The following is a 24425-nucleotide window of genomic DNA, read 5'->3' as shown; positions in this document are numbered from 1 at the left end:
GTATAATGTTGCTATTCAGGAACCCATGGGTGAAGGAAGAACAGAGCTGTGGGAGGGGAGGAGAAGGGGGGAGGAGATAATTCTGGGGTGCCAGAATATGGGGAGGGTGTATGCAGGGTTAGAACTAAGAACCATCAGGGAGGGATGAGGTAGTGAGAGACAAGGAGAGAATACAAGAAGCTGCCAAGGTACCGGGAGGTGGTGACGACTGAGAGTAATGGGAAGAAGGAGAGGGGAGTGTGGAGTAAGGGCACCCAGGTAGTGGGCTGGGTGGGTCAGTGGGAGGGAGGAGAGGTTTGGGGATCTAGAGCTGCGGGGCATCCCAGACCTTTAACCCCAAATCCCTACCGAAGCCTTGTTACTTTAGAGCCTACACTCCAGTACTATTTCTGTTCAGTTTCACTTCATTATACATTTTCCCCCCAAATATTATTATTTTAACTTTTGACCTCCATCTCCCATTCATTACCCCCTCCCCATATAACCTCCCCATCTCTATGCACAGCGACCCTGGCCACCGACCCTGAGTCTGTGCTGCATTCCTCCCTCCTATAGCAGGGCCGCTACCTGGGCACAAATGGGCACTTTGTTTATGATGTCACAGGGTGGTAGTATAGCCTGTACAATTTTTACACCTATAAGATTATGTATTCCGAAGGCCTTCACACCAGTTGGGCTTATCTCTATACGCCGATACAGTCTGTTCTCCAGTGTTTCCCAGCTCTGATGACGCAGAGCATTTACCCCATGTCCCCCTTCCCAGCTCTGATGCCGCAGAGCCTTGCCTGTATCTCTGTTCCCGTTCCCCCCCTTAACAAACATTCAACATTGGTGGGGCCTCATCTGGAGTACTGTGTCCAGTTTGGGGCCCAACACTACAAGAAGGATGTGGAAAAATTGGAAAGCGTCCAGTGGAGGGCAACAAAAATGATTAGGGGACTGGAACACATGACTTCTCAGGAGAGGCTGAGGGAACTGGGATTATTTAGTCTGCAGAAGAGAAGAATGAGGGGGCATTTGATAGCTGCTTTCAACTACCTGAAGGGGGGTTCCAAAGAGGGTGGATCTAGACTGTTCTCAGTGGTAGCAGATGACAGAACAAGGAGTAATGGTTTTAAGTTGCAGTGGGGGAGGTTTAGATTGGATATTAGGAAACACTATTTCACTAGGAGGGTGGTGAAGCACTGGAATGGGTTACCTAGGGAGGTGGTGGAATCTCCTTCCTTAGAGGTTTTTAAGGTCAGGCTTGACAAAGCCCTGGCTGGGATGATTTAGTTGCAGATTGGTCCTGCTTTGAGCAGGGGCTTGGACTAGATGACCTCCTGAGGTCCCTTCCAACCCTGATATTCTATCATTCCAATTTCCTTTTCCCCCTCCTGTTTGACTCAGTTTATAGAGTAATATTCTTAGCTATACCTTAACCAATCATTGTAACTAACCAATTCTAACATATTGTAACATAATTCTCTAACCAATTATATCCCACTACCCTAGTTAACTTACTCCTAGCAAAATTAATTATACAGCAGAGAGAAACAATTAGAGAACCAGACTGATTAACAATGAAAAGTGGTGGCCATAAAGATAAAACAATACAGAAATGAGTTTCAAACCACAACCACTGATAAGTGCTTTCTTGCCAGACAGGATGCTATTAAACTAAGTTTTCTTTAACCATCTTAAGATCTGTTTCTTTATCTGGTGGTGATGGGCGCTGTACGGACAGGATCGTCTTCCTAACAGCCCAACACCTCCTTATTTCAGTGTGACTGGTTTGGGATGTGAGGATGTGACCCTTCGCTTCCCAGCTTATGGCTGCCCCTGCTGCTTCGCCAAAGGCATTAGCCTAAGAACAAGGCCTCAGACTATCCTAGTGAGAGAAGGCCCATACACAGGCAGACTGTGATTTTGATTCTTTGTTTTTATACCCCTGTAACTAGCTAAGTGATAGAAATACACCTAAGTTCTTAAAGTATAGGCTTTACAGGCAGGCCTGAATATCTCCATTCTAACAGTGGGTTCTACCCCTTCCCCCATTCTGTGTCTGTCTTGTCTATTTAGATTGTAAATTCTTCAGGGCATGGGCCATCTATTATTCTTTGTACTTTGCCTAACACAATGGGGACCCACTGTTAGTTGGTCCTTAGGCACTAAGGTAATGCATATGATTTATAATAATAATAACTCTCCTGCCACTTTGAGCCAAGGAAGATGGTCTTGGGATGTTACTGCTTTAACATGAGCTGGGGTTAAAACCATGGAATATTCTTTGTGACAAGTATCCCACAAATTCCACTGACCTCCCTTGTTTTCTTTGCCTGGAGTAGGGTTTCCAATTTCCAAACCTGATGTGATCCCGCAACTGGAACGAGGGGAAGAGCCATGGGTCCTGGACCTCCAGGGCTCTGAGAAAGAAGTGCTCCCGAGAGCTGCCTTCACAGGTGAGGAATTGGTTAAACCAACTCAAAAACTGGGAATGCAGGAAACATTTGGGATGCCCTATAAAGACCCTGTGAGCTCTCCAAGTTCCGGATTGTTCCGTGCAGATGTGTAATCATTATGGCAGATGTCACTCATGGCTTCCCTCCTATTCTGACTGACAACTGGCAGCAGGTCCCTTCCCGATCTCGCTTTCCCCTGAGTGTTCTGGTGAGATGCGGACCAAGACTGATCCCTTCCTCTCTCCTCTGGGGAAGGGTTTGGGGAAAATCAGCTCCTGATAGGTTTGATCGCTCCCACCCATATTTTGGTTTGTTCATCCCTTTTTCCATTCCTCTCTCTGAAATTTCCTTTCTTTCTGGCGCAGGGAGTGACCTATGTCTGGATTCTCTCTGTCTCCCCTCAGGTGATGGGATGGTGAGTCAGAATGAGGAGGAGAAACCCCAGCAGGAAGATGCTGAGCAAGTAGAACCACATGGAACATTATCAGGAAGATCCAAAGGGAATGTTTCCAGAAGTTGTGCACTCCAAGAAAAAGCCAATTCTTGTGACACTCAAGAGAGGCCAGAGGAAAACTTCAGTAGCCACTCAGACCTTATAACACGTGACAGAATCAACTTGGAAGAGACACGCTACACGTGCCATGAATGCAGGAAAAGCTTCAATCGGAGCTCTGCCCTTATCACACATCAGACAATCCACACAGGGGAGATGCCCTACACATGCTCTGAGTGTGGGAAAAGGTTCAATAGGAGCTCAAACCTTATCAGACATCAGAAAATTCACATAGGAGAGATGCCCTACACATGCTCTGAGTGCAGGAAAAGCTTCAGTCGGAACTCAGACCTTATCACACATCAGAGAATCCACACACGAGAGAGGCCCTACACATGCTCTGAGTGTGGTAAAAGCTTCAATCAGCGCTCAAACCTTATGACACATCGTAGAATCCACACAGGTGAGACGCCCTACATATGCTCTGAGTGCGGGAAAAGCTTCAATGACTGCTCACACCTTATCAGACATTGTAGAATCCACACAGGTGAGACGCCCTACATGTGCTCTGAGTGTGGGAAAAGGTTCAATAGGAGCTCAAACCTTATCAGACATCAGATAATCCACACAGGGGAGAAGCCCTACACATGCTCTGAGTGTGGGAAAAGCTTCAATCGGCGCTCACACCTTATCACACATCGTAGAATCCACACAGGAGAGACGTGCTACATATGCTCTGAGTGTGGGAAAAGCTTCAGTCACATCTCTGCCCTGATCACACATCAGAGAATCCACACAGGAGAGACGCCCTACACATGCTCTGAGTGCGGGAAAAGCTTCAGTTGGAGCTCATACCTGATCAGACATCAGAGAATCCACACAGGGGAGAAGCCCTACGCATGCTTTGAGTGTGGGAAAAGCTTCAGTCAGAGCTCTTCCCTTAACACACATCAGAGAATCCACACAGGAGCGACGCGCTACACATGCTCTGAGTGCGGGAAAAGCTTCAGTCGGAGCTCAGACCTTATCAGACATCAGAGAATGCACACAGGAGAGACGCCCTATACATCAGGCCTGCACAACTCGTAAAGCGGCAAGGGGCATATTTCTCCAAAGAAAACAACTGAGGACCGAAACTGCCTGGCCCCGTGGAAACACACCCCCCCACCAGTGCCGCCCAGCCCTATGGAAACACTCCCCCCCAGCACTGCCCAGCCCCGTGGAAACAAACCCTCCTTCCGGAGCGCTGCCCCACTGAAACAGCTGTGGGCCGAAAAGGAAGGAGGTGGTGGGGGGTGTGATACTTTATTAAGTATTTTTCAATTAAAGCAAACAATTTTTTAAATTTTTTTATGAATCATGTAAAAATGAAAAACACCTGTTTCGTTGAAAGAAAACATTTGTACTTTTCATAATTACATGCAAATTTAATGAGAGATAGTACAGCTCTTTTTGGCAACAAGCTTGTCGTATTCGGGGGTCATATTTGAAGTGGATATTTTCATAATGTTTTCCAAATGGTCGTCAGTCAGAGAAGAACGTTGCTAGTTTTTATTCATGTTTGTGATGGAAAATGTTCACATATGTAAGTGCTTCCAAAAATGATGAACGTTTTCAGTGCAACTTCGATAAGATTCTTGTATCGTTCTCAGTATGTAAGTATTTATTCGTCCATTAAGTGTTGAAAACGTTGTGCTCTGATCCTCTTTTTCTCTTTTTCTTTTCACTCATGGTATCCATTACGAAGCTCAAGATTTTGTTGAATAAATTCACATACAAGGGAAACACTCACAGTCACACACAAAGAGAAGAGATCTCTCACGGTGCATGGCACACTAGCAAGGCACTGACAGTGTGTGGAAGCCTGTAGAGGGGGGAAAGAAACGGCACGCATAGGGTGACCAGATCACAGCAGTAAAATAGGACCCGCCTCCTCCCCGCTCGGCCCCACCATCACACCCCTGTTCACCCCCTAGCCCCCCGCTGGCTTGCTGCGTCCCTCCTAGTCGGTCCCCCACCCACCACTCACCTCTTTCCACCTCCTCCCTCCCCTGCCAGAAACCCCCGTGCCCGCCCCTAGAACCCCTGCTGGCTCACTGCTCCCCTCTTTGCCCACCCGCCCGCCTCCAACTCACCCCTCACCCCCCCGACTCGCCCCTCGCCCCCCCAAGTATAAAGTCTCATTCAAAGACCCAGGGGTCACTATATTACTGCACACAGCAGTCAATCAATGCAGTTGTAGATAAATCTCTGCATTATGCATTTTTGTATAACTTGTATATGACTTTGTATTGAACCTTGGTAATATGTTATAGCGGGCCCTAAGGTAGTATAATTAAGGTAAAAGAAAAATGTCTTTTTGCTAGAAGTAGAATAAGATCTTTCCCCCACTTTGTAATCAATTGCACTGTTGAATGAATGAGGTGTGAATGAGGAAGGCGTGGAAGGCAGGCACCTCCAGACAGCTGCAACCCTTGGAGAGGGGCTGGGAGCCAGACCAAGGATTCATATTACAAATAAGGCACAAATAGTCAACAGCGAGGATGATTCACCACAGGAACAAGCTACCAAGGAAAGTGGTGGATTCTCCATCTCCTGATGTCATTTAATAAAGACTAGATGCCTTTCTGGAATGTATTTGCCCCAAAAGTAGCTATTGTGTCATACAGGAGGCCTGTGATATGCAGGGGGTCAGATTAGATGCTCTAATGGTCTCTTCTGGCCATAAAGTTGACTAACTTCTGAAAAACTGAGTGTAGCATTGGGAGCAGCGTCTGATGTTTTACTGTCTAGCCAGCTTGCTTCCTAGAATGAACGCTCCTTGAGTGGGGTCTTCCACATGGAGTAGCTCAAACCTCCAAAGTGCCTGGCCAGGGGCAGGACATTAGCACAGCAAGGGAGGGGTGTGGCAGTGACATCACAAAGGCCTTTTGCAGGACCTCAGACTATTGGTCAAAGGTGGTGGAGAGGTGATGACCTCACAGAGAGATGCTGACATCAGCCAGACAGGACAGGGGCGAGGGGCCATGGAAACCTCAGAGACCCCTGTGGCTTTGCTTCAGCAAGTCTCCTTCTCAAGGTCTCTCTTTGAGGACTGAGAGAGTATTCGGGTTCACGTATGTGAGCGTGAGGAGGAACCTCTTTTGAGTTTTCTTCTTTCCTTTTCCTGATTTTACTAGAAAACAGCCATCCCTGTTTAGAAGGTAAGAGCCTCCTTGAGGTTTGAAACTTGTTCAGTCTGATCCATCTGGTGACAGTTGAATTCTAGGCATGGAAAACACGAGTTTAAGGAGGCAGAATTTTATTCTGCACCTGGGATTTTGTCCCTTAGAATCACTGGGGACATTAGGGTTTGTCCTTTTTGTTTTACCTTTTCCTCCATCCCTCCCTCCTTTCTCTTCTTCTCTTGCTTCTTTTGTCCTTTCTCCTGTTCCCCTCCCAACACCAGGAGGTGTGTGTGTGTGTCGTGGGGGAGTGCTCTGCAGTTCCCACTGTGGGAGGTCCACCCAAAAATGTGGGGCTGAAATAGTGCTCGGGCAGTGATCCTTACCAGTGAGCTGGGCCATTCTTTGGGCTCTCTGGTGAGAACCCTCAGTCTCCCGTTCTCATTCTCTACCCTGATTGGCTGAGCAGGGGGTTATTGACAGGGAGGAGACTCAGGTCCTTGTTCTCTTTTAAGACCAAGTAAATAAGTCATAACCAGTCATATGTTTGACAAATTTTGCTGCTTCTCTGCATTAATGGTCTGTGAGCAGTTCATGATTCTAACATTTCAGTTCTCCTAAAATACTTGCTGAATAATTACTGTGCACTGTTGTTGGTCTGGAGCTCATCTGAGAGCACTTTACTCAGGTCATTCAATGTATGAAATTCAAGATCCGATGGTTAGTTTGAAAATCAGGGCTCTTGCGTCCTATTCCCAACTCTGCCACTGGCTGGCTGTGTGACCTAAGACAAATCAATTCTCCTTTCTCAGCCCTAGCTTCTCCCTCTTTCAAGTAGGGATAATAATGATCCGCTCCTACTTACCTCATGGTGGGTGGAGGATAGGGATCCATTGGAGAGTGTCACTAGGAGTAGTGCATAATATGAGGTGTCCTATCACATTTACTCTGATCAGATTATGACATAATAGAATAGCTGAAATATTCTATTTTATTTGTATTTTTTTATTTTGAAATTGTTAAGAGCAGCAACGACTTAGCTCAGACTGAAGCATCTTGTATAATTTTCGAGATCTAAGTGTCTCCTCTTTGTGTGCGATGAGACAATTTAACACACTGACAAACAGGAGATGCTTTTGTTTTGCAACAAAATATTTTTGCAAAGAACTTTCATCCCATTTGTTATGATTTCAAGAAACAAACTGGTTTAGTCTGAATGGGATTTTCTGACTGAAATGGTTTCAATGACATTTCCCCACCATCTCGAGTCCTGGGCTCGATCCCTGCCTCTGGGGGGGGTTTGCTGTCTGTTAGAACAGGTCAGGACTGGTGGCTTCTCTTTCTGGCTCTGCCACTGCCTTGCTGTGTAGGACCTTGGGTAGGTCACTTCCCTTCTCTGTACCTCAGGCTCCTCCCCATCTGTCCAATGGGAACAGGGACAATTCTTGAACTCTGGGCAGTCGTGAGCCTGAGTGAGATAAGGGGCGTTAAAGCTCTCTGTGAAGGAGAAAGGGGAGTTTCTCGGTGTTTAGCATCAAGGAATTCTAAAGTTTGCTAAAGTGTCTAGTCTGCGGAAACAAGAAATGGTCAGGACCAAACTTTTTAACCATTGCCTTTTTTAAAGCCCATTCAGGGATGTGAGTCCCTGTCTTTTAGGTACCTGGGGTTCTTGCCAGCAGGAGAGAAGAGGTTCCTGCCTCCATTTTTGAGGCCTTAACAAATCCGTTGCTGTGCCCCAGTTCTCATCTGAGATCCCTGAGAAAGAACATCTTCCCATCCATGAACAAGACAGGACCTATCTTTAAAAGGGGAACAAAGAGAACCCTGGGACTTACAGACTAGTTAGCCTCACTTCCATAGCTGGAGAGATACTGGAATACATTATTAAACAATCAGTTGGTCAGCAGCACCTACAGGATAATTTGGTTCTTAGGACTAGTGAGCATGGATTTGTCAAGAACAAATCATTCCAAACCAATCCTATTTCCTTCTTTGGCAGGGTTCTGGGCCTAGTGGAGGTGGGTAAACAGTAGATGTGATCTATCTTGGTGTTACTAAGGCTTTTGACACAGTCCCGTAGGACATTCTCACAAGCAAACGAGGGAAATGTGGTCTAGATGCAATTAGTGTAATGTGGGTGCAGAGCTGGTTGAAAGCCCAGACTCCAAGAGCCCTTCTCCATGTTTGGCTGTCCAACGGAGAGGGTGTACTGAGTGGGTCCGGCGGGGATCAGTCTGGGGTCTGGTACTATTCAATATTTTCATTAATGATTTGGAAAATGGAGTGGAGAGTATGCTTCTAAAATTTGCAAATGACACCAAGCACTTTGGAGCACAGGATTGGAATTCAAAACACCCTAGAGGGGGGAGCAACTTGCGCAAAGTCCCACAGGAAAAGGAAAACAACCAGCAATGGAACCAATAGGAAACCCAGCAATGGAACTCAGGAGTCCTGACTCCCAATCCCCTGGTCCAGTCACTCCAGCGGAGCACACTCCCTCTCAGAGGCAGGGGGAGCGGACATGAGGGCCTGCTTGTAATTGCCAGCTGTGGGAGGGAGTGTGAAGCAGTGATTAGCGAAGGGGCCTGGAAAGAAGGATTGCTGGATCCCTCCATACTTCTGACACTTGGTGTGACCCTGAGCCAGTAGATTCCCCTCCCCAGGCCTGGTTCTCATCAGTAGGGTTGGGGTCACAGTCCCGACAGCCCAGCGAGGTTGGGAGACTCCAGGAAGGTGTGTAAAGTGCTGGGATGTCAGGATCCTGGAGGGGCTGTCACCCCCACACTAGGGCTGTGTTCTGCACCCCCTGCTGCTGGCCGAGTTTCTCCGTCCCTTGGCAATACAACAGACCCATGGCTCTCCCTTGCTTTGCAGGATCTGCATAGGGTCTTGCCAGACCTCCTGGACGCCATAAGAACATAAGAAAGGCCGAACCGGGTCAGACCAAAGGTCCATCTAGCCCAGTATCCTGTCTACCGACAGTGGCCAATGCCAGGTGCCCCAAAGGGAGTGAACCTAACAGGCAATGATCAAGTGATCTCTCTCCTGCCATCCATCTCCACCCTCTGACAGACAGAGGCTAGGGACACCATTCCGTACCCGTCCTGGCTAATAGCCATTAATGGACTTAACCACCATGAATTTATCCAGTTCTCTTTTAAACTCTGTTATAGTCCTAGCCTTCACAACCTCCTCAGGTAAGGAGTTCCACAAGTTGACTGTGCGCTGCGTGAAGAAGAACTTCCTTTTATTTGTTTTAAACCTGCTGCCTATTAATTTCATTTGATGACCCCTAGTTCTTGTATTATGGGAATAAGTAAATAACTTTTCCTTATCCACTTTCTCCACATCACTCATGATTTTATATACCTCTATCATATCCCCCCTTAGCCTCCTCTTTTCCAAGCTGAAGAGTCCTAGCCTCTTTAATCTCTCCTCATATGGGACCCGTTCCAAACCCCTAATCATTTTAGTTGCCCTTTTCTGAACCTTTTCTAGTGCCAGTATATCTTTTTTGAGATGAGGAGACCACATCTGTACGCAGTATTCGAGATGTGGGCGTACCATCGATTTATATAAGGGCAATAATATATTCTCAGTCTTATTCTCTATCCCCTTTTTAATGATTCCTAACATCCTGTTTGCTTTTTTGACCGCCTCTGCACACTGCGTGGACATTTTCAGAGAACTATCCACGATGACTCCAAGATCTTTTTCCTGACTTCTTGTATCTAAATTAGCCCCCATCATATTGTATGTATACTTGGGGTTATTTTTTCCAATGTGCATTACTTTACATTTATCCACATTGAATTTCATTTGCCATTTTGTTGCCCAATCACTTAGTTTTGTGAGATCTTTTTAAAGTTCTGCACAGTCTGCTTTGGACTTAACTATCTTGTGCAGTTTAGTATCATCTGCAAACTTTGCCACCTCACTGTTTACCCCTTTCTCCAGATCATTTATGAATAAGTTGAATAGGATCGGTCCGAGGACTGACCCTTGGGGAACACCACTAGTTACCCCTCTCCATTCTGAGAATTTACCATTAATTCCTACCCTTTGTTCCCTCTCTTTTAACCAGTTCTCAATCCATGAAAGGACCTTCCCTTTTATCCCATGGCAGCTTAATTTACATAAGAGCCTTTGGTGAGGGACCTTGTCAAAGGCTTTCTGGAAATCTAAGTACACTATATCCACTGGATCCCCCTTGTCCACATGTTTGTTGACCCCTTCAAAGAATTCTAATAGATTAGTAAGACACGATTTCCCTTTACAGAAACCATGTTGGCTATTGCTCAACAGTTTATGTTTTTCTATGTGTCTGACAATTTTATTCTTAACTATTGTTTCGACTAATTTGTCCGGTACAGACGTTAGACTTACCAGTCTGTAATTGCCAGGATCACCTCTAGAGCCCTTTTTAAATATTGGCGTTACATTAGCTAAATTCCAGTCATTGGGTACAGAAGCTGATTTAAAGGACAGGTTACAAACCTTAGTTAATAGTTCTGCAACTTCACATTTAAGTTCTTTCAGAACTCTTGGGTGAATGCCATCTGGTCCCAGTGACTTGTTAATGTTAAGTTTATCAATTAATTCCAAAACCTCCTCTCATGACACTTCAATCCGTGACAGTTCCTCAGATTTGTCACCTACAAAAGCCAGCTCAGGTTTGGGAATCTCCCTAACATCCTCAGCCGTGAAAGTAGTATAAGGGCCCTACCGTCAATCAAACCCTAATCCCGCCCCTTGACCCCTTGAGCCCCGCCCCTGACCCCTTGATCCCTCCCACCTGTCACCGGAAGTCCCTCCCCATGGGGGTATTACCTGCGGGGTCAAGGTGCCACCTGACCGGAAGCAAGGTGTGTCATGTGACCCCTCTAAGAACTCCCCCCACCACCCTCTACCAATCAGGAGGGGTTTCGTCCCGATAGGACCGCCCCGAGAGGAGATTTTGACCAATCAGGGTGACTTCCGGGGCGGGGGGGACCCGAACGGAAGTGGGTCGTGTGACCCCTCTAAGAACTCCCCCCACTACCCTCTACCAATCAGGAGGGGTTTTGTGCCGAAAGGACTGCCCCGAGAGGAGATTTTGACCAATCAGGGTGACTTCTGGGGCGGGGGTGACCCATCCGGAAGTGGATCGTGTGACCCTTCTAAGAACTCCCCCCACCACCCTCTACCAATCAGGAGGGGTTTTGTGCCGAAAGGACCTCCCCGAGAGGAGATTTTGACCAATCAGGGTGACTTCTGGGTTGGGGTGACCCCTTCGGATGTGAGTCTTGTGACCCCACTAAGAACTCCTCCCAAGGCCCTCCGCCAATCAGAGTGCAGCACCATTACCCCATAAGTCCCAGCGCCAGACAGAGGAGGCGGCCATCTCTTACCAAGGACACGTGTTTTCGAAATCGCGGAAAGGCTGCTGAGAGGAAACATGGACTCCTTCATCACCCCTGTGAGAACTTCGGACTTTGTTTTAGCCCCAACCTATCCATTTCACCAGTAGCTGCTTTTTTCTCCCTTTTCCTTTCTCTGCTACAACTTTTTCAATCCTGTAAATCCTGTCTCGTTTGGGGTTTACTTTTTGTAATTCTTCAGGGTAAAAAGATCCAGTAACTGCCTCACCCTCATAATCTTTTAAGCGGTATACAGGTCTCTGGCCCCTGGTTAAGGCTTCATCCACTATGAATATCTCATCGGTAAAGGTCTGTTCATAACCTTTTTCAAAAGCGCCTTTGGTTTTAGATAGTCTCACGTGGTCACCTTTTCTAAAAGGGGCAACAACCGGTTTTATTTTAAAACTATCTCCGTAAACCGTTTTCCATACCTTCAGAGAATTTGAAGGGTTAACATCAACGGGTCTGGTACGTATAGTTCTGTGAAAGCTCTGGTTGTAACTCTTTATAAAGTCAGGTAAGACGTCAATGTAGCGAAAGGTGTTATGGGCTGTAAAATATCTCTACATCCTAGTTTTTAAAGTTCTGTTAAATCGCTCCACAACCCCTGCTTTGACTTCATTATTGGTAACAAAATGGTGAACTCCATGCTGCTTTAACAATCCACTTAAAGGTTTGTTTAAAAATTCTTTCCCCCGATCGGTTTGTAATTTTTGAGGCACGCGACCTTCACTGAAAATAGCTTTAAAGGCCTTGGATACCTCACCACTCGTCTTGTCTTTTAGGCCTAAGGCCCAGGCATATTTGGATAGAATGTCTATCACTGTTAAGATGTACTTAAAACCGCCGTTGTGTTTGGAGAACCGGTGCATATCCACCAAATCTGCCTGCCACTGCGCATCCACATCTGAAACAATGGTCTTGTTTCTTTTAAAACGTATTCGAGCTGGTTTGTGTAAAGTGTAAACATCCTGGTCTGAAAGCCATGCTGTTACCTGTCTTCTGTTTAAAGTTTTACTATGCTTTCTGGCCGTTTGAAAAAGAGGGTTGACCCCTCCGAAGCTCCCAACTTCCCCGGGGGCGTAATATATTTTCTTTAACAGCGCCGTCTGTGTAGACATGACTGTTACTGGTACCGTCTTTTACTACCACGAGTATGAAAGGGGACACATTCATATTGACACATTTAAATAAGTTTTATTAATCGCCTGGTTTAACACGACCTTTTACAGCCGCCTATAAAATGGATGCCATGACCCCTACCCTAAGGGAGTCTCAGATGGTTCATTCTTCCATTTTGTCCTTTTCGGCTTGAGATCTGTGTCTCAGACATGAGCAAAAACAGCTGACGCAGGATATGTTTACTCCCACAGGGCTTCCAATGTGTAAGTTCTTAAAGGCCTCTAAAAAGGCATCGTCAACCTGTTGAAAAATTTTCAGAAAAGAAAACGTGTAAGCACCCCCACTGCTTGTTTTTTGATTTACGCAACCCCCGGTTCCTAACCCATTACCCACCCCTCCTCGACCGCCGCTTCTTAAGCATTCATTTACCTGAGCGCCGTCTTTTCCGTTCGCTTTGTCCGCCGGTGCCTCCCCCGAGCCGCGCTCGCCTTCCACCTCTGAGGGGGTGGACAAAGAGAGGCCATCATGCTCATCGGTCTGCCTCACGAGGGTTTCGGGGCCGGGTTCTGACGTATCCATCAATGGCTGGGTCAAAGGGTCCTCCTTGGAACTGTCGCTGATGTAACGCCTGCTCCACACAAGGTCAAAGACCCTCGGGGCTAAAACAAAGTCCGAAGTTCTCACAGGGGTGGTGAAGGAGTCCATGTTTCCTCTAAGCAGCCTTTCCGCGCTTTCGAAAACACGTGTCCTTGGTAAGAGATGGCCACCTCCTCTGTCTGGCGCTGGGACTTATGGGGTAATGGTGCTGCACTCTGATTGGCGGAGGGCCTTGGGAGGCGTTCTTAGCGGGGTCACACGACTCCCGGAGGGGTCACCCCAACCCAGAAGTCACCCTGGTTGGTCAAAATCTCCTCTCGTTGAGGTCCTGTCGGAGCGAAACCCCTCCTGATTGGTAGAGGGTGGTGGGGGGAGTTCTTAGAGGGGTCACATGACACACCTTGCTTCCGGTCAGGTGGCACCTTGACCCCGGAAGGAATACCCCCATGGGGTGGGACTTCCGGTGACAGGTGGGAGGGCCCAAGGGGTCAAGGGGCGGGGTTAGGGTTTGATTGATGGTAGGGCCCTTATACTACTCACAAGAACTAGGAGGGCTCACCAAATGAAATGAATAGGCTGCAGGTTTGAAATGAACAAAAGGAAGTATTTCTACACACAACACAGAGTTAACCTGGGGAACTCTTTGCCAGAGGGTGTTGTGAAGGCCAAGACTAGAACAGGGTTAAAAAAGAACTAGATAAATCCATGGAGGATAGGTCCATCAATGGCTATTAGCCAGGATGGACAGGGATGGTGTCCCTACCCTCTGTTTGCCAGAAGCTGGCAATGGGCAACAGGGGATGGATCACTTGATGGTATCACTTGATGATCACTTGATGGCATCTGAAGTGGGTTTTTTACCCTCGAAAGCTTATGCCCAAATAAAACTGCTAATCTTTAAGGTGCCACTGGACTCCTCGTTGTTGATGATTGCCTGTTCTGTTCATTCCCTCTGGGGTGCCTGACATTGGCCACTTTCAGAAGACAGGATAGTGGGCTAGATGAACTGGTCTGACTCAGTATTGCTGTTCTTATGTTCTAACTGCTGTTTATGGAAGAGACGACCTTTCAGACTACACAGAACTGAACAAATGTTCTGGGTTAGCTCCAAAGCTTGTCTCTTTCACCAACAGAGGCTGGTCCTCTACAAGCTCTTACCCTCACCCGCCCTGTCTCTCTTGGACTCGGAAAAGTGTTCTCTCAACTCCCTTTGGAGAGAAGTTAAGTTTTCCCTTTGGGAAACTATCAGGCTGAAGCAATTGTATTGATTCTGACACTAGAATCGAAGGATTATTTAATATTATAAATAAATGAGTCTAAACCTGAGCTTCTGGTTTTCATATTGGTTTTTCAAACTCAGTTCCCAATTCTCTTCTTCTTTTGGATTCTTTACACGTTCTCAAAGAGCGAAGAGCACATGTTCCATGATTTCATAGGGCAGAGTTTTAGGGCTATTTTGATTCAGGGAGCTATGCTATAGGGTGCTTTCCCTGTGTGAATTTGACAGGTGGATCAACATAGATGCACATTATGACTCTTCTCAGGGTGCTGAGGGCTGTGAGTTTCCTTGTTGCCATCAGCCACTAGGAAGAGGGACTTTTGCATTTGGCAGCTGGATATTAGCGACTAAACTCACCCAGCCTGTCAGCCACTCAAGCACCCTCCTCTGAGCTACAGCAGCCCTGACACTTGACAGTAGAGGCACCCTTACCCCTGAGTTCCTTCAGTGTGTCCCCCTCTGGGGTCCAGCTCTGTTCACCAGATCCTCAAAGAAATCCCAGATCCTCTCTTACCGAAGCAATGGTATATCCCAGGTTACCACTTCTACTGTAGACCACTGCTACTGTAGACCACTGCGGTGAACAGCGGAGGCTAACAGAGGGAGTTTGCCTGGGAGTTCGCCTGGGGAGAGTGTATGGAGGCTTTCATCTTGCAGACTTCTCTGAGTAGTTACTGCGACAGCTGAGGAAGCTCTTAGAAGGAAGGTAATATGGAAGGTGAGCGTTCAGCTGTTGTAACCTGCACAGGTTGTGCCATCTTTGTCTTTCTTCCACAGGACAGAAGCAACTTTGTCTGTACAAAGTGCAAGGTGGTCTTCATATTGAAAGAGAAGGTTCGAGGTCTGGAGAAACAAGTATCGACCCAGCGTTGCTTAAGAAAAAATGAAGATTTCCTGGACAGATGTCAGGATATGCTTCTACGGGCACAACATTCTGAAGAATCTGAGCAGGCTGTGCAATGGGGACAGAGGGACGGTGAAGAAATTTGGCAGCATGTGACCTCCAGAAGAAGAAAGAGGAGCGTCCATGTACCAGCAATGGAGATACAGGTGAGCAACCGTTTTCATGTTCTCTCCACAGGTACTAATGCAGAGAGTGGACTAGATGATACATCTGAGGGAAGGGAGCAGAAGGAGACTCCACTGATTGGAAGGCATGAGATGCACTGTTCTAGGGATGGGGGTTCCACAACCACTGCTCCCAAGAGAAGGAGGCGGGTGGTGGTGATCGGGGACTCCCTCCTCAGGGGGACTGAGTCATCTATCTGCCGCCCTGACCAGGAAAACTGAGAAATCTGCTGCTTGCCAGGAGCTAGGATTCACGATGTGACGGAGAGACTGCCAAGACTCATCAAGCCCTTGGATTGCTACCCCTTCCTGCTTCTCCACGTGGGCACCAATGATACTGCCGAGAATGACCTTGAGCAGATCACTGCAGACTACGTGGCTCTGGGAAGGATAAAGGAGTTTGAGGCGCAAGTGGTGTTGTTGTCCATCCTCCCTGTGCAAGGAAAAGGCCCAGGTATAGACTGTCGAATCATGGAAGTCAACGAATGTCTAAGCAGGTGGTGTCGGAGAGAAGGCTTTGGATTCTTTGACCATGGGATGGTGTTCCAAGGAGGAGTGCTAGGCAGAGATTGGCTCCACCTAACAAAGAGAGGGAAAACCATCTTCGCAAGCAGGCTGGCTAACCTAGTGAGGAGGGCTTTAAACTAGGTTCACCGGGGGAAGGAGACCAAAGCCATGAGGTAAGTGGGGAAATGGGATAGCGGGAGGAAGCACCAGCAGGAGAGCACAAGAGGGGAGGACTCCTGTCTCATACTGAGAAAGCGGGACTATCAGCGAGTTATCTTAAGTGCCTATACACAAATGCAAGAAGCCTGGGAAACAAGCAGGGAGAACTGGAAGTCCTGGCACAGTCAAGGAATTATGATGTGATTGGAATAACAGAGACTTGGTGGGATAACTCACATGACTGGAATACTGTAATGGATGGAAATAAACTGTTCAGGAAGGACAGGCAGGGCAGAAAAGGTGGGGGAATTGCATTGTATGTAAGAGAGCAGTATGACTGCTCAGAGCTCCGGTATGAAACTGCAGAAAAACCTGAGAGTCTCCGGATTAAGTTTAGAAGTGTGAGCAACAAGGGTGGTGTCGTGGTGGGAGTCTGCTATAAACCACCAGACCAGGGGGATGAGGTGGACAAAGCTTTCTTGCGGAAACTAACAGAAGTTACTAGATCGCAGGCCCTGGTTCTCATGGGAGACTTTAATCACCCTGATATCTGCTGGGAGAGCAATACAGCGGTGCACAGACAATCCAGGAAGTTTTTGGAAAGTGTAGGGGACAATTTCCTGGTGCAAGTGCTGGAGGAACCAACTAGGGGCAGAGCTCTTCTTGACCTGCTGCTCACAAATTGGGAAGAATTAGTAGGGGAAGCAAAAGTGGATGGGAACCTGGGAGGCAGTGACCATGAGATGGTCGAGTTCAGGATCCTGACACAAGGAAGAAAGGAGAGCAGCAAAATACGGACCCTGGACTTCAAAAAGGCAGACTTTGACTCCCTCAGGGAATGGATGGGCAGGATCCCCTGGGAGAATAACATGAGGGGAAAGGAGTCCAGGAGAGCTGGCTGTATTTTAAAGAATCCTTATTGAGGTTACAGGAACAAACCATCCTGATGTGTAGAAAGAATAGTAAATATGGCAGGTGACCAGCTTGGCTTAACAGTGAAATCCTTGCTGATCTTAAACACAAAAAAGAAGCTTACAAGAAGTAGAAGATTGGACAAATAACCAGGGAGGAGTATAAAAATATTGCTCAGGCATGCAGGAGTGAAATCAGGAAGGCCAAATCACACTTGGAGTTGTAGCTAGCAAGAGATGTTAAGAGTAACAAGAAGGGTTTCTTCAGGTATATTAGCAACAAGAAGGAAATCAAGGAAAGTGTGGGCCCCTTACTGAATGAGGAAGGCAACCTAGTGACCGAGGATGTGGAAAAAGCTAATGTACTCAATGCATTTTTTGCCTCTGTCTTCACGAACAAGGTCAGCTCCCAGACTGCTGCACTGGGCAGCACAGTATGGGGAGGATGTGACTAGCCCTCTGTGGAGAAAGAAGTGGCTCGAGACTATTTAGAAAAACTGGATGAGCACAAAGCCATGGGGCCCGACGCGCTGCATTCAAGGGTGCTAAAGGAGTTGGCCGACGTGATTGCAGAGCCATTGGCAATTATCTTTGAAAACTCATGGCGATTGGGGGAGGTCCCAGATGACTGGAAAAAGGCCAATGTAGTGCTCATCTTTAAAAAAGGGAAGAAGGAGGATCCGGGGAATTACAGGCCAGTCAGCCTCACTTCAGTCCCTGGAAAAATCATGGAGCAGGTCCTCAAGGAATCAGTTCTGAAGCACTTAGAGGAGAGGAAAGTGATCAGGAACAGTCAGCATGGATTCACCAAGGGCAAGTGATGCCTGACTAACCTAATTACCTTCTATAATGAGATAACTGGGTCTGTGGATGAGGGGAAAGCAGTGGATGTGTTATTCCTTGACTTTAGCAAAGCTTCTGATACGGTCTCCCACAGTATTCTTGCCGGCAAGTTAAAGAAGTATGGGCTGGATGAATGGACTGTAAGGTGGATAGAAAGCTGGCTAGATCATCGGGCTCAATGGGTAGTGATCAATGCCTCCATGTCTAGTTGGCAGCTGGTATCAAGCGGAGTGCCCCAAGGCTTGGTCCTGGGGCCGGTTTTGTTCAATATCTTCATTAATGATCTGGAGGATGGCGTAGACTGCACTCTCAGCAAGTTTGCAGCTGACACTAAACTGGGAGGCGTGGTAGATACGCTGGAGGGTAGGGATCGGATACAAAGGGACCTAGACAAATTAGAGGATTGGGCCAAAAGAAATCTGATGAGGTTCAACAAGGACAAGTGCAGAGTCCTGCACTTAAGATGGAAGAATCCCATGCACTGCTACAGACTAGGGACTGAACGGCTAGGCAGCAGTTCTGCAGAAAAGGACCTAGGGTAACAATGGACGAGAAGCTGGATAGGAGTTGACAGTGTGCCTTTGTTGCCAAGAAGGCTAATGGCATTTTGGGCTGTATAAGTAGGGGCACTGCCAGCAGATCGAGGGACATGATCATTCCCATCAATTCAACATTGGTGAGGCCTCATCTGGAGTACTGTGTCCAGTTTTGGGCCCCACACTACAAGAAGGATGTGGAAAAATTGGAAAGAGTCCAGCGGAGGGCAACAAAAATGATTAGGGGGCTGGAACACATGACTTATGAGGAGAGGCTAAGGGAACTGGGATTTTAGTCTGCAGAAGAGAAGAATGAGGGGGGATTTGATAGCGGCTTTCAACTATCTGAAAGGGGGGTCCGAAGAGGATGAGACTGTTCTCAGTGGTACCAGATGACAGAACAAGGAATAATGCTCTCAAGTTGCAGTGGGGGAGATTGAGGTTGGATATTAGGAAAAACTTTTTCACTAGGAGGGTGGTGAAGCACTGGATTGGGTTACCTAGGGAGGTGGTGGAATCTCCTTCCTTAGAGGTTTTTAAGGTCAGGCTTGACAAATCCCTGGCTGGGATGATTTAGTTGGGAATTGTTCCTGGTTTGAGCAGGTGGTTGGACTAGATGACCTCCTGAGTTCCCTTCCAACCCTGATATTCTATGATTCTATGATACTGTATCACACACAGCACTTGAGTACAGTAATCCAACAAAGGGAAATTTATTTAACAAGGGATAGAGATTTAAACAGAAACAAATGTGAGTGATGGAAACCAACCGTTACCGAAAAAGAAAATCACAAAATGCAACGTACACTTTTTAATAGTTACCTTTCCTATCTAAGTAGATTTTCACATCACACTTCAGTCTATTGCAGTGATTGCTAGTCCCTAGAAGCCAGGGCCCTGCCTTTCATAATGCACCACTGGTCGCTAGGGATCTCCTTGGTGAATGGATCCAGAGTGTTTTTCTTCACCCTGTTATAAACTGAACCAGTCTTTTGCCTTTATTCACAGAAAGGATGATCTCCTCATTGTCATATTGTCCATGTCACTTCCAGAGGGTTTCGATGTCTATACTTTTTGTCAGTTTTCCATTGGCTTTTCTGGGTTGGTGCAAAGGTTGACAAAGGAGCAATACATTGCATAACTGACCAGCAAGGGACGGGTGACAATTCCCTCCCACTTGAATGTGCCGTCCCCACCAAGACCTATGATTGGGGTGACTCACTTTCATGACAATACCATATGGGCATAATTTTCAATGTACTTACATTACTCCTTCAATAGGACTCGTACACACCTCTTGCAGTGATTAGGAGTAACAGTAATTTACAAGCTTTCAGTAGAGATCTCACTGCCATGCTTCCTGGATAAATATCATAAAATCAGTGTATTAGGTGTGGTGAGTTTCTCAGGTCTGAGACAGGAGTTGCTTGTGAAAAACAGTGACCCCTTTGCCAATTGGCACCAATGAGCTTGTCCCACCCTGATATAATAGAAAGGCCAGCAGAAAAAATAGAGAGAACAATAAGATACTAAAATGACAATGGTTGGAACTCTCCATTTCTCTCAGTCTTTGTGTTGATGCTAAGAGCTGTAGCTACAATTGATGTCATGGCTTGCTTCCCATAGGGCAGGGGTCGGCAACCTGCAGCATGCATGCCATTTTTGATAGTACGCTGCTGCCTGCCGGAGTCCTGGCCCCACTCAGCCTCCGCCCCCGCCCACCGATCTCTCCTGCGGGGGCAGGAGGCAGAAGCTTGGTCCTGCCGGCAGCCAAGCTTCCCCCTCCCCCGCTTCTTCCCCCAGTGTGGTGCTTTCCTGCCCCTCCCCCTGGCTGCCACCAATCAGCTGATCGCCCTTGCCAGGGGGAGAGCAGAGCTGCTCCAGGGAGAAGGCAGAGAAGAGGTGGGGACAGGGCCCTGGGGACAGGGGTGGGGACGGGGCATATCCCCTCCAGCCCCCTGCTGTGAGCACCCCCACGAGCCGAGCACCCCAGCCCACTGCCCTGACCCCTGCACCCCCCCCACACACACCCAGCCCTCTGCCCTGACCCCTGCACCCCCCACACACCTCCAGCCCCCGTTCTGACTCCTGTACCCCCACACATACCCAGTCCCCCCCACTCCATGCCCTGACTCTTGCACCTCCCACATCCCCACCCCCACCCTGAGCACCAAACAGGAGCTCCTGCACACACACCCCACATTCCCACCTGCACCCCTGGTCTGGGGTCCCAGCTGCCGGCCCCTTGCCAGCTGGGGTCCCGCAGGCCCCGCTCAACCTGCTGCTGAACTAGGTGAATGGAACCCCAGGCCGGCAGCAGACTGAGTGGGCCGGCAGCATAAGATCAGCATTTTAATTTAATTTTAAAGTAAGCTTTTTAAACATTTTGAAAACCTTGTTTAGTTTACATACAATAGTTTAGTTATATAATATAGACTTATAGAGAGAGACCTTCTAAAAACGTTAAAATGTATTACCGGCACGTGAAACCTTAAGTTAAAGTGAATAAGTGAAGACTTGGCACACCAATCTATTGAAGCCTATGTCTATACTTCAAACACTGTATTCTTTTGACAACCTAACACTGTCTACACTGGGGCTCAGGTCACATTACCTACTTCTCTCAGTGGAGTGGATTTTTCACACCTCTGAGAAATGTAGCTATGTCAACATAGCTTTTCAGTGTAGATCAGCCTTTAGATGGCTTTTTGATATGAAAAGCAGTGGACTTCAGCCTTTTCCTTGATATTGATGGTTGATGATTGCAGCTTTCCTACCTGCTGAACACATCCTATGGCAGATGTCATGCCTTTCCTTTGCAAATTAGAGAAGTGGGGAAGTCAGTGACCATTACAATCTAAGTGGGTAAAAAGTTATACCACTTTTCTCCTTGCGTAGTTTTCACTGGGCCAATATTCTCTTATACACTCTTTCTCATACACATTCTTCCACTCCAACCTTTGGAGTGAGGTTTTCTACCAGAACTCCTTACACTACAGGGGGTAAATTAAATCAAATTAACTTTTCAAGATTAGCCATCATTTCCTGTACAAATAAAACAAAAAACAAGACAACTTTCAGTTTTCGAAAAATAATTCAGATTATCACACAATTAGTCTCTTACTCTATAGTCAATAACTTCACCTACAATTTCATTTTCACTGGTAACACTAACATTAAAAGATCACAATTTTTTGTCATATATGTTAGTTTTCTTTTATCCCCATTGCCAACAACTGAACCTTAGCTCAAGTTGCGGTTTGTCCCAACGTAGGCCCCAACCACTTCTGAGAGTTCATATCTCTCTGGTTCTTCTGCCATGTGTGTTGTTGGAAGAGGTCTTCTATGTGGGAATGTTTGCATCATGAGGAAAAATACCTCTCTTTTCACACTTTTTAATCTTTCAAAGTAGGAGGAGGTAGAGAAGTGATGTAAATGCATAAAACACAAGAGAAAACTGTCTGGTCTACACTAAAGACATTTATCCGTATAACTATGCATCAAGCCTGCCGAGACTCATCAAGCCCTCGGATCGCTACCCCTTCCTGCTTCTCCACGTGGGCACCAATGATACTGCCAAGAATGACATTGAGCGGATCACTGCAGACTACGTGGCTCTGGGAAGAAGGATAAAGGAGTTTGAGGCGCAAGTGGTGTTCTCGTCTATCCTCCCTGTGCAAGGAAAAGGCCTGGGTAGAGACCGTCAAATCATGGAAGTCAACGAATGGCTACGCAGGTGGTGTCGGAGAGAAGGCTTTGGATTCTTCGACCATGGGATGGTGTTCCAAGAAGGAGTGTTGGGCAGGGACGGGCTCCACCTAACGAAGAGAGGGAAGAGCATCTTCGCCAGCAGGCTGGCTAACCTAGTGAGGAGGGCTTTAAACTAGGTTCACTGGGGGAAGGAGACCAAAGCCCTGAGGTAAGTGGGGAAATGGGATCCTGGGAGGAAGCACAAGCAGGAGAGTGCAAGAGGGGAGGACTCCTGTCTCATACTGAGAAAGAGGGACGATCAATGAGTTATCTTAAGTGCCTATACACAAATGCAAGAAGCCTGGGAAACAAGCAGGGAGAACTGGAAATCCTGGCACAGTCAGGGAACTATGATGCGATTGGAATAACAGAGACTTGGTGGGATAACTCACATGACTGGAGTACTATCATGGATGGATATAAACTGTTCAGGAAGGACAGGCAGGGCAGAAAAGGTGGGGGAGTTGCGTTGTATGTAAGAGAGGAGTATGACTGCTCAGAGCTCCGGTATGAAACTGCAGAAAAGCCTGAGTCTCTCTGGATAAAGTTGAGAAGTATGCGCAACAAGGGTGATGTCGTGGTCGGAGTCTGCTATAGACCACCAGACCAGGGGGATGAGGTGGACGAGGCTTTCTTCTGGCAACTAGCAGAAGTTGCTAGATCGCAGGCCCTGGTTCTCATGGGAGACTTTAATCACCCTGATATCTGCTGGGAGAGCAATACAGCGGTGCACAGACAAGCCAGGAAGTTTTTGGAAAGTGTAGGGGACAATTTCCTGGTGCAAGTGCTGGAGGAACCAACTAGGGGCAGAGCTTTTCTTGACCTGCTGCTCACAAACAGGGAAGAATTAGAAGGGGAAGCAAAAGTGGATGGGAACCTGGGAGGCAGTGACCATGAGATGGTCGAGTTCAGGATCCTGACACAAGGAAGAAAGGAGAGCAGCAGAATACGGACCCTGGACTTCAAAAAGGCAGACTTTGACTCCCTCAGGGAACAGATGGGCAGGATCCCCTGGGAGAATAACATGAAGGGCAAAGGGGTCCAGGAGAGCTGGCTGTATTTTAAAGAATCCTTATTGCGGTTGCAGGAACAAACCATCCCGAAGTGTAGAAAGAATAGTAAATATGGCAGACGACCAGCTTGGCTAAACAGTGAAATCCTTGCTGATCTAAAACGCAAAAAAGAAGCTTACAAGAAGTGGAAGATTGGACAAATGACCAGGGAGGAGTATAAAAATATTGCTCAGGAATGCAGGAGTGAAATCAGGAAGGCCAAATCACACTTGGAGTTGCAGCTAGCAAGAGATGTTAAGAGTAACAAGAAGGGTTTCTTCAGGTGTATTAGCAACAAGAAGAAAGTCAAGGAAAGTGTGGGCCCCTTACTGAATCAGGGAGCCAACCTAGTGACCGAGGATGTGGAAAAAGCTAATGTACTCAATGCTTTTTTTGCCTCTGTCTTCACAAACAAGGTCAGCTCCCAGACCGCTGCACTGGGCAGCACAATATGGGGAGAGGGTGACCAGCCCTCTGTGGAAAAAGAAGTGGTTCGGGACTATTTAGAAAAACTTGACGTGCACAAGTCCATGGGGCCGGATGCGCTGCATCCAAGGGTGCTAAAGGAGTTGGCGGATGAGATTGCAGAGCCATTAGCCATTATTTTTGAAAACTCATGGCGATCGGGGGAGGTCCCGGATGACTGGAAAAAGGCTAATGTAGTGCCCATCTTTAAAAAAGGGAAGGAGGAGGATCCGGGGAACTACAGGCCAGTCAGCCTCACCTCAGTCCCTGGAAAAATCATGGAGCAGGTCCTCAAGGAATCAATTATGAAACACTTAGAGGAGAGGAAAGTGATCAGGAACAGTCAGCATGGATTCACCAAGGGCAAGTGATGCCTGACTAACCTAATTACCTTCTATAATGAGATAACTGGGTCTGTGGATGAGGGGAAAGCAGTGGATGTGTTATTCCTTGACTTTAGCAAAGCTTTTGATACGGTCTCCCACAGTATTCTTGCTGCCAAGTTAAAGAAGTATGGGCTGGATGAATGGACTGTAAGGTGGATAGAAAGCTGGCTAGATTGTCGGGCTCAACGGGTAGTGATCAATGGCTCCATGTCTAGTTGGCAGCCCATTTCAAGCGGAGTGCCCCAAGGGTCGG

The 24425-nt window shown here is 47.2% G+C and overlaps 1 pseudogene; it reads left to right on the top strand.

The window, feature by feature from the left end:
* Positions 1-24425, top strand: part of LOC112124981 — a 573457-nt pseudogene that overhangs the window by 495284 nt on the left and 53748 nt on the right.

The sequence above is a fragment of the Terrapene carolina genome, unplaced genomic scaffold (assembly GCF_002925995.2).
Source record: "Terrapene carolina triunguis isolate 2854851 unplaced genomic scaffold, T_m_triunguis-2.0 Scaffold638, whole genome shotgun sequence".
In the NCBI taxonomy this organism is placed as follows: Eukaryota; Metazoa; Chordata; order Testudines; family Emydidae; genus Terrapene; species Terrapene triunguis.
The sequence above is the reverse complement of the archived record's forward strand: the minus strand, read 5'-3'. Positions and strand labels throughout refer to the sequence as shown.